The sequence below is a fragment of the Hyla sarda genome, chromosome 6, assembly GCF_029499605.1.
Source record: "Hyla sarda isolate aHylSar1 chromosome 6, aHylSar1.hap1, whole genome shotgun sequence".
NCBI lineage: Eukaryota > Metazoa > Chordata > Amphibia > Anura > Hylidae > Hyla > Hyla sarda.
In genome coordinates this window covers 107636450-107646365 of record NC_079194.1, presented here as the reverse complement: position 1 = coordinate 107646365, position 9916 = coordinate 107636450, and the positions used below count along the sequence as shown (strand labels likewise).

General features: G+C 39.9%; 1 pseudogene; it reads left to right on the top strand.

The window, feature by feature from the left end:
- The first annotated feature begins 7048 nt into the window (after positions 1 to 7048).
- LOC130277963 (U2 spliceosomal RNA) lies at positions 7049 to 7189 on the top strand (annotated as a pseudogene).
- Positions 7190 to 9916: the final 2727 nt, after the last annotated feature.

Here is a 9916-nt window from a genome sequence, read left to right as displayed (position 1 = left end):
TGTTTGAAAAAAGACTGGGTTGAGCCAGTTAAAATGTTGCCTTTGTAAAAAAAAACACTTTTTTTGAGTACTGGAGAGTCTTTTTGCTGTTTAAATGTGTGGGCCCCTAACCAAGGCCTCAGAATCTGTGTGCGCTTATCTTTGGAGTTAATTGACCCGGTGGATGTGCTGTTCTTCTTCATATTTAGATAAATATGAGATGTATAGTCATGTAAGATGATTATTAAATTGTGTTTACAGCTAGGTCTCTACATATATCAATCGGTTAAGCGTATAGTTTATTTGAGGAGTCCAATGGTCTTTGTTTGGTTTGAAAAAAAAAATTGCAAATGGATTACAAAAAAATGCAAGGACACATGCTGAGTGGAATGTGTGAACTGTCGGAAAGTACACAATGTATTAAACATTGGATGAAAAGCTGATAAACTTTTGATCCTTGAACCATACATCTATAATAAAGTGACCCCCGCCCACTTGAAGAATAGAAGAGAGTTTGCCTGAAACCTGTGTTTATAAACTATTGTTTAGTAGCCTTAATGCCCCTGAAGGCACATTCATTTTCTTGACATTGCATAATCCTGCAGTGTAGTCATACATAAATGTTTGTAATATTTTTAATCCTTAAAATATTTTTCCATGTAATGATGCAGGACATTCCTAAAAACAAAATTGCAGTCTGTATATCAGTCTACATGCATCACCAGTGGACTGTGCTGTGTATACACTTGCTCTGGTTCACCCACCTTCAAAGCTTCCTCCCTAGACATTGTTCATGAATCCGTTTTCCATTGATCTAAGGACAATGTTATTCAACAGGATTGCACACTCCCAACCGTAAAGGATGTTGGGGGTCAAAATGGCCAACACTTTCTATGGCTTGTTGGCAAATCATTGTGACAGTCCATTGTCTGTGAAAGATAAATATATTTGTTTCTGTTTATTTTACGGTATGAGGACTCTGCCAGTTCAAGTCACGAAATGCAACTTTGCAGAAAAATATCAGCACAAAAAGAAAACAATTCAATTTCTTTAGAACTTTGGGGAACAAAAGAACAATAGATTTAACTCCCAGGAGGCAAGTATTAGGGGATTTGGAAAAAGGTGCTTTAGGATCTGGAGGAAAAGGCATGAGAAGTCTGATATCATCATAGAATATTACAGGCGATTGCAGGATGTGGAATGCTGGATGTGATATAATATAAAAAGAAGGAGATGCCTTTGAGCAATTTAAGAGGAACTAGTTACATGGAAAATACAGTCCAGTTTGCAGGCAGCATGGCATAGAGCAGCAGGAGCTGGGCAGATTGATATGTAGATTTGAGGGAAAAGTTCCAGTATAACTTGTCATTTATTCTCTGCTCATTCTGGGCTAAGTAGTCAAGTGGGCCGTCCTACCTAGATAGCTGTCAATTACAGAGGAGGACCACCCAACTGACTATTTAGGAGCAGGAATTTCCATCAATAAATAATATTGATATGGAAGTTGCAATTAAATAAAAACAGTGCTGGAATAAGAATACACATGGCTACAAAATGGTATTAAAGAGCTTAACCCATTAAGGACTGAGCATCTTTCCATTTTTGCACTTTCGTTTTTTTTCCTCCTTAACTCTTAAAAATCATAACCCTTTCAATTTTGCACCTACAGACCCATATGATGGCTTATTTTTTGTGCCACCAATCATACTTTGTAATGAAATCAGTCATTTTACCCAAAAATATGCGACAAAACCTCCCAAAAAATATTTGTGAGACAAAATAAAAAACGCCATTTTCTGCCGTGATCTGAAATTTTTATCGGTACCATTTTTGTTTTGATCTGACTTTTTGAACGCTTTTTATTCCTAATTTTATGGTATAAAAAGTGACCAAAAATACGCTATTTTGGATTTTTTTATTTATTTACGTGTACATCATTGACTGTCATTAACAATATATATTTATAGTTTGGACATTTACGCACGCAGCGAAACCACATATGTTTATATTTATTTTTATTTACATTGTTTTTTTCTTTTAATGGGAAAAAGGGGGGTGGACTTTTATTAGGGAGGGGTTAGATCACATTTGTTAACAATTTTTTTTACACTTTTTTTTTTTTTTGCTCTGTTATAGCCCCAATAGGGGACTAAAACATGCAATTGTCTGATTGCAGACACTGATCAATGCTATGCAATAGCATTGCATTGATCAGTGTTATTGGCACTCCACTGCTCCTGCCTGGATCGTAATATCGTAATATCGATAGGTACGCCCTGCGTCCTTAAGAGGTTAAACACTGCTGACTGTAACCCAAATTTTATTTAAACAGAAATGTTCTATAATATCCCATTGCTGGCAGTTGACTTAAACCAATCACCTTCACAGTGGCACTGCTGCCTGTGATTGGTCTACTCGGAAGCCTCACTACATTCTGTGTTCTACTCAGCTTTTCTAGGATTCAGACTGTTTGTCTGTTAGCTGACCTTGCCTTTTTTTGGATCTGAAGTTGTTCTTAAGATTTGACCCTTCATTGTCCTTGTCACGATTCGGCTAGCTGGTTGTGGATCCTCTGTGTCAGCGAGGGATTGGCGTGGACCGTGCCGGTGGACCGGTTCTAAGATGCTACTGGTATTCACCAGAGCCCGCCGCAAAGCGGGATGGTCTTGCTGCGGCGGTAGCAACCAGGTCGTATCCACTGGCAACGGCTCAACCTCGCTGACTGCTGAGTAGGCGTGGGACAGAAGGACTAGGCAGAGACAAGGTCAGACGTAGCAGAAGGTCGGGGCAGGCGGCAAGGTTCGTAGTCAATATGGATAGCAGAAGATCTGGAAACACAGGCTTTGGACAACACTAAACGCTTTCACTGGCACAAGGCAACAAGATCCGGCGAGGGAGTGCAGGGGAAGTGAGGTATAAGTAGGGAGTGCACAGGTGAAAGGTAATTAGGCTAATTGGGCCAGGCACCAATCATTGGTGCACTGGCCCTTTAAATCTTAGAGAGCTGGCGCACACGCGCCCTAAGGAGCGGAGCCGCGCGCGCCAGGACATGACAGCCGGGGGCCGGGACAGGTAAGTGACTTGGGATGCGATTCGCGAGCGGGTGCGTCTTGCTATGCGAATCGCATCCCCGCCGGCAATGTCAGTGCAGCGCTCCCGGTCAGCGGGTCTGACCGGGGCGCTGCAGAGAGAGGAACGCCGCGAACGCTCTGGGGAGGAGCAGGGACCCGGAGCACTCGGCGTAACAGTCCTGACTCTGCTGCTGGTTTGTGAGTTTGTACTATGCTGCCCTTTTGTTTCTGTTTCTTGTTTCTGTGTTGTCACTGGTTAACCCCTTGTCTACGGATTTTGTACTTTATCTGCCTGTGTCTTGCTGACCTGACACGTCTGACTTTCCTGACACCCTGTGCACTTAGACCAGCATAGGGACCATCTGCCAGTTGGGGGCCCCATTTTAGGGTTGATCATCCAAGCATGTAGGGACAGTGGTTGTGGCTAGATCCAGGATGTACTTCTCCATACCCAGACAGCAGGAAAGGGATCTGTCAAGGGCCAATCAGCCGCTTAGCTTTAGGGATAGTATTAAGAGACATGACTACGACAGGAAACTATTAGCTGATGAAAATATTGACAACTGGGAGTGTCTGTGAAGAGCTGGAAGGAGCTATAAGGAGGAGGAGGCTTCATTGCAGTTTTTTTTAACCTCCCTGTGATCTGGACCTGAAAATACTCACATAAAAATAACCCACTCACTATGTCATTACCCAAGTGCCCAGTATGCCCCTTTTGTGAATTCTTTGAAATTCATGTATAATCTGCATCTTTAAGATGCCATCTTCTGCAATTCCATGTATTTAAATTGATCATCTACCTGCAAATGTGTTGTGATTGCTTAATGTCCAAAATATGCTTTTATGTAAATAAAATGGTATAAATAAAATAATGCATATAAAATAATAAACAGCTCCTTCAAATCGTTGCACGTCAATGCTCCATTAGCCGCACTTATTATCTTATACTGTAGTAAATTGACCCCATTATTTGCTATGCTTCAGCAGGCTCACCACAACGCTAAAACCAGGAGATTACCCAGTGACAGTAAAATATGCCATCTCCTTTATCCAGCATAGAGCATTGGAAATGAAACAATGTCCTCTGTCAAATAATACATGTAAATCAGCGGTTATCATGCATATGTAATTGTTATTAAACTTGATGTTAAAATAACATAAAAAGAATTTCAGGTCATGTGGTTAAAAAAATCCTTTCCTTTGAAAATGGAATAAATGGGTGTTAGTATTGACCTATTAAAAGCATTTATAGAATGTTGTTTATCATCACAAGTCACTTTGCGTCTTTGTCAGTGTTAAGTCAACACTTTGGAAACAATCAAGTGAAAACACAATTACTAGTCCATAAATTGCTCATCTGAGCATCATCTCTCTCAACCAAATAATGGTGTGTTATTTTACAAATGAAGACAGAATATCATATTGTGTTTGTGTGGCTTTTAAATAGAGATGAGCGAGCAGAGCCTGGTGAATTCGGCCTCTCTCAGAACTCTGGGGTGGTGGTGGCTCGCCCAACTTACAAACATTGTTGCTCAAGCCTGGCGACGCTGGCAATAATAGCAGACAAGAACAAGAACGCATTTTGGCCCCTAAATTAAAGAAGGAATTACTGAGATGGGTAGCCCAGTATACCTTGCAGCAATCAGCAATATCACATGACCCCAGGTTATCAAATCAATGCTTTACATTATGTGCAATATAACTCCCAGGCCAACGAGGACACAGCATAGGGGTAGTTTTAAAAAGCTAATAAAGCCCCATGCCTTTCATTGCGGCCCCCACTTTGGAGAGAGAAAAGTGAGAAAAAGAGCAAGGAATACTAATCCCCAAAAGCTTTCACAGATCCTATAGAATTCCAAAGCAAGCTAAGCAAAGCATTAACTAGTGGACTGACCTCAGACAGTGACAGAGTCACCTGCAGTGCTGTGTCCAGTTGGTACACTATAAATCCCAGCCAGCAGTGAACTAGTCTATAAAAGCTATAAGCAGAGCAAATCAGCAGAGCACACTACAAGCAGAGCAAATCATTGTTCAGTTGGCTGACCTCAGACAGTGACCTCCTGTCACCTGACAGTTCTGTGTTCAGTTGGTGGAGTCCATAAAATCTATCACATTACAATACCTAGAACACTGAGCAAAGCAGTTGGATGACCTGTATATTAACATAAATACGTATTAAAAGTGATGTGACCATGGAATACACATTTTAGGCCAAATTATGTGTTTTTTCTGGGTTTAACCAAACATATAATATTTCTACTTGGGTTTAACATAACTACACATTTTAAAGCGTTGAAAATTAACATGAAATGTTGTTGCAAACTGCCAGGGCCCAGTGCAGGAGATCGCGGGGGGTACCAGCGCTTGGACCCCTCACAATGTATAACTTATCCTCTATCCTTTGGATAGGGATTAGTTATTTTTCACTGCACTATTCCTTTAATCAAACATAAAGTATTTCTACCTGGGTTTAAAATAACAATGCATTTCAAAGCATTAAGAGTGAACATCAGAAAAGCCATCTAAGGCTAAGTTAGGTGTATTTATCTGGGTTTAATAGAACATATAGTCCTTCTACCTGAGTTTAACATAACTATGCATTTCAAGTGTTGTCAGTGAACAGGGAATAGACATCTTAGGCTATGGTCACACAACAAAATTTCCCTTTGTTTTCAATGTTTTGCAGGCTGATATTCCAAAAATTGATCACCATGTAAAATTAGCCTGAGGCTAAGTTTTTTCATGTATTTTCTGGGTTTAATCAAACATATAGTATTTCTACCTGGATTTAACATAAATATGCTTTGAAAAGCATGGAGAGTGAATGAAGCATAGCCATCTAAGGGCAAGTTATGTTTATTTTCTGGGTTTAATTAAACATACAGTATTTCTACTTGGGTTTAAAATAACTGTAATGTCTGAATTCAGTGTTTTTCTGTGTTGGTGTGTATTCACACCTGATTTTCATGCCTGACCAGTTTTTTCATGTTGTGTGCTTTGGCCGGGATAGTGTTAATGTTTCCAGACAGTAGGGCCCCGAGTGGGGTTATTTAGACCCAGCTCTTACTGCTAATTGCACTGTGTTACACATAGCACCTTAGTCTGTGCACATGTATCATGAGTTCTGCCATGGCTTGTTATCCTGTATTTGTGTATCTAGATTTTAGCCTTGTTATGTTTGTACTTTGCTCAGGAATTTAGGGTTATTCTTTGTATATATTTAGTGTACCTTGTTTAGACTCATGTTCACATTGTATTTTGTTATACGTCCTGATTATTTCTCTGTAGTCAGTCCTGTTTGATTCTTGTTAATTATTCCTGTTTAGTTCTTGGAGTATGTTCAGACTAATCCAGTTCTCTGTCCAGTGTTCCATATTTAGTATTCCTGTTTTGAATCTTGACCTGTATTCCTCCACATTATGAAGTTTGTCTTTTGAAGGTTTTCTTGTATATGTCTAGTGTGAATTGTGTTCTATTATTCCTGACCTGTATGGTGTCTGACCATCAGTTAACCCATTCATCCCTTGAATATCCTGGTCCTGTTTAGCTGTATTATATTTACCCTCTTGTCCAGTCTTGTTCATATTATCATGTCTACTGTTTATCTTGTCTCTGGTTCCTGGACTGATTGTCAGTATGCTATATCTTGCCTTTATATTTCTGTTAGTTGCTATTTTGCATTCCTGCTGTGTATCAGGTCCTTAGTCCTGTTTGTTGGTCATCATTCTGTTTACCCCTTGTGTTTTTGACATGTACCCTGATCGTGCACAATTTGTTTATTATTTTGACTCTTATGCCCCAGCACATTAGGGCTGTGTATGTACCGGCTACAACTTCTGATTAACCACTAGGGTATCTTTGCAAGTAGGCAGGGAAAGCAGCTTTAGCAAAATGTAGGGCACACTTCTTCCCTGCCATACATGACATGATCATGACAATAACTATACATTTAATAGTGTTGAGAGTGAATGCAGAATAGCCATCTAAAGCTAAGTTACGTGTCTTTTCTGGGTTTAATAAAAAAAAACATAGCATATATTAAATGGATTTTTGAGAATGGGGGCCAAATTCGAAGCTTGCTTCCATTGCCCTATACATTGACCTGATATGGCAGTATATTTGGGTACAGTGCACCAAAAAACAAAACAAAAGAAACATAACATTTGTAGATGGGATTAACATAAATACACATTTCTGATGTTGACTGTGGAGGTTGACTAGTAGGGGAGTGACAAATCACCTCAGATGCATAAAAATAACCTTTAAATACCTTTTAATCAATATCTGTAATGTTCTTTGCCAATAAAAAGGGTAGTGGTACTACCAGCACTGTCAGCAAAGAAGAGCATAGCCGAGGTAGGGCAGGAACAGCTGTCAAACATAACAGACAAAGGCCTGCTGGTCTAATCAGCTCAGCTGACAGCGACACTGTTGCATCTGTAGGCTAAAAAAAACTGCCAGAGGAAAGGCACAGTCAGGTGGTAGTGTACGTGTCTGGTCGTGGCACTGTCTGTAAATATAAAGTAATCCATGGCCAGAGTATGAGTATAGGAACTACTCCTTTACTTAACTACAGCATATGGAGCAGTATCACAAAGCTTAGTGAGACAGTTGAGACACCTTGCCCCTGCTGCTGCTCCTCCAGATCCCTTTCAGCTGTCTAGCAGTCAAGTCCCCTCCACAGGCAGTGCAATTTCTGTCTTGTCCTCATCAGTGTTTTGTCCTCCTCCTCCATCCAGTCAGTTATCTATTTGAGAATTTATGTCTTGCAGGTCTAGCCCTGTCTGCTATCCGCTGGCTACTACAATTCCCACCAGTCTCCACCACTGCCTGTTGTCTGCTGGATACTACAACCCCAACCAGTCCACCCCAGCGAGCTGTACACTGGCTACAACTATCAGCAGTCAAGTAACACTCTTGCTGTTGGTACTACGAGCCAAACCTTTTCATACAAAAAGGAGAATTTTTTGACAGCTTAAAAAAATCTATGGCATCTTCACTTGCTAGACTCAAAAGCTGTTGAAACTTCCTAATAGGCAAAATGTTTTTAATTTTTTTCAACTTTTTAACATTTATAAAAGCGATTGCTTCACTGTTTTTCACTATTTTTAGACACTATTGTCAATCCTGTTACAAGGGAGAATTTTTGGAACACTTGGAAAAAGCCATTGCTTCTTCTCATACCTCTGTGTGCATTTTAACACCACTGACATCTGCCAACAACCAAGGATGCTTTAGGCACTTTTAGTGTCAAAAAGCTTACATAATCCGTTAGCGGAGTGTGTTTTTAAACAAGCAGTTTGTTACCATGGGTTTCCACATGTTACCATAACTTTGACATTAACTTGGCCTTAACCACTTAAGGACCAAGGGCGTACAGGTACGCCTTTGCTCCCTGGTACTTAAGGACCAAGGGCGTACCTGTTAGCCCGTGGGAATTTCTGTCCTTACTGGGCGGGGACCGGACCGGGATGACTGCTGATATCTATCAGCAAGCACCCCGCGCAAATGCCCATGGGGTCATCAGACAAATCGCTGGTTAATTCACACCAGCGATTTGCGCCGATTCCGGGTCATGCGGGTCTATGGGGACCCGGAATATAAGGGGGTTCGCTGTTGTCAAAGACACCCACGATCCCCCTGAAGGGATAGGAGTGAGGTGGCTATGGTATAAACTAATGTTTTAAGTAATACTAACATTGAAAGGGTGATAGTAGTCTAACAAGCAGGAGAAATATTGTGGAACTTTTTGGCATGTTCATGTATTTCTTATTGGAGTGCGTCAGAATATGTTTGTGCTATACAAAAAAAAATAATAATATTATTATGACATTAAAAGTAAACCCTTCTTCTGGTGACCTTTTATCCATCTCTCTAAACGTGACACCTCTAAATCCTTCTCCAAAGTGGAATAAAAGGCAATTTAAATAGGAGCCTTTTGTCTTTTATTCTGCTTCGTTTGGTGGTAGTTATTACCTAATAATTTTTGACATTTGTGATTAAACAAAGCTTTGGATTTTATGATTCCATTTCAAATACACAATTGATGACATATATCAAGAACAAAAATTAGGCTTTTTTTTCCAACAGCCTCTAATTATATTTATTCATTAATGTGCCAGCTCAGGAAGTGAATGCGTTCAAACAATATTTTAAGCTAATTGTTTTAAATCTTAATAATGAATCGTCGTTTTTATTGCCGAAACGAAATAACCTTTTTGTATTTTATCAGCAGGGATCAAGATGATTTCACACTGTCACCAAGTACAATATTTTATAACAGGCAGCCAAAAGTATAAAAAAGGAGCACATATTCTTTATTGATATTATGAATTGTATGGAAATCATATTAGGTATTTTGGGATAAAATGTACAGTAAAGGGTTATCAAGCCTGTAAAACTTTATGGCCTTTATGGCCATCAATATTACATGAGTGATTAATGGGCATTTCGCCAATGAGCAATTTGAAGCACTAAAGCCTCTTCAGTGTTTACCTGTGCTCGTACCTGGATCTCCCCTGCTATTTTAGCTTTGGTGCAAAGAACTGCAACCTTGTCCTGCTCAAGTAAACTTCTTGAACTAGTTGAAGTAAACTACTACTATTGCAATACTGCTGTTTCTTGCACTGCCACTACTAAACGTACTGCATTGCATGGACGAGCGCAGATGACCACTGAAGAGGCTATAGTGGGAGTAAGCATTCCCAACATCAACAATGCACCCCATAAACTGTAAATTAATAGTTAGATATTCTTTTCTACCATCTTTATCATTAGGCTCTATTCACATGGGGAAATATCTACAATTTGGCGGAATTTCTGTGTGCTCAAAACACAGAATTCTGCCAAAAAACAAAGCCTCATAG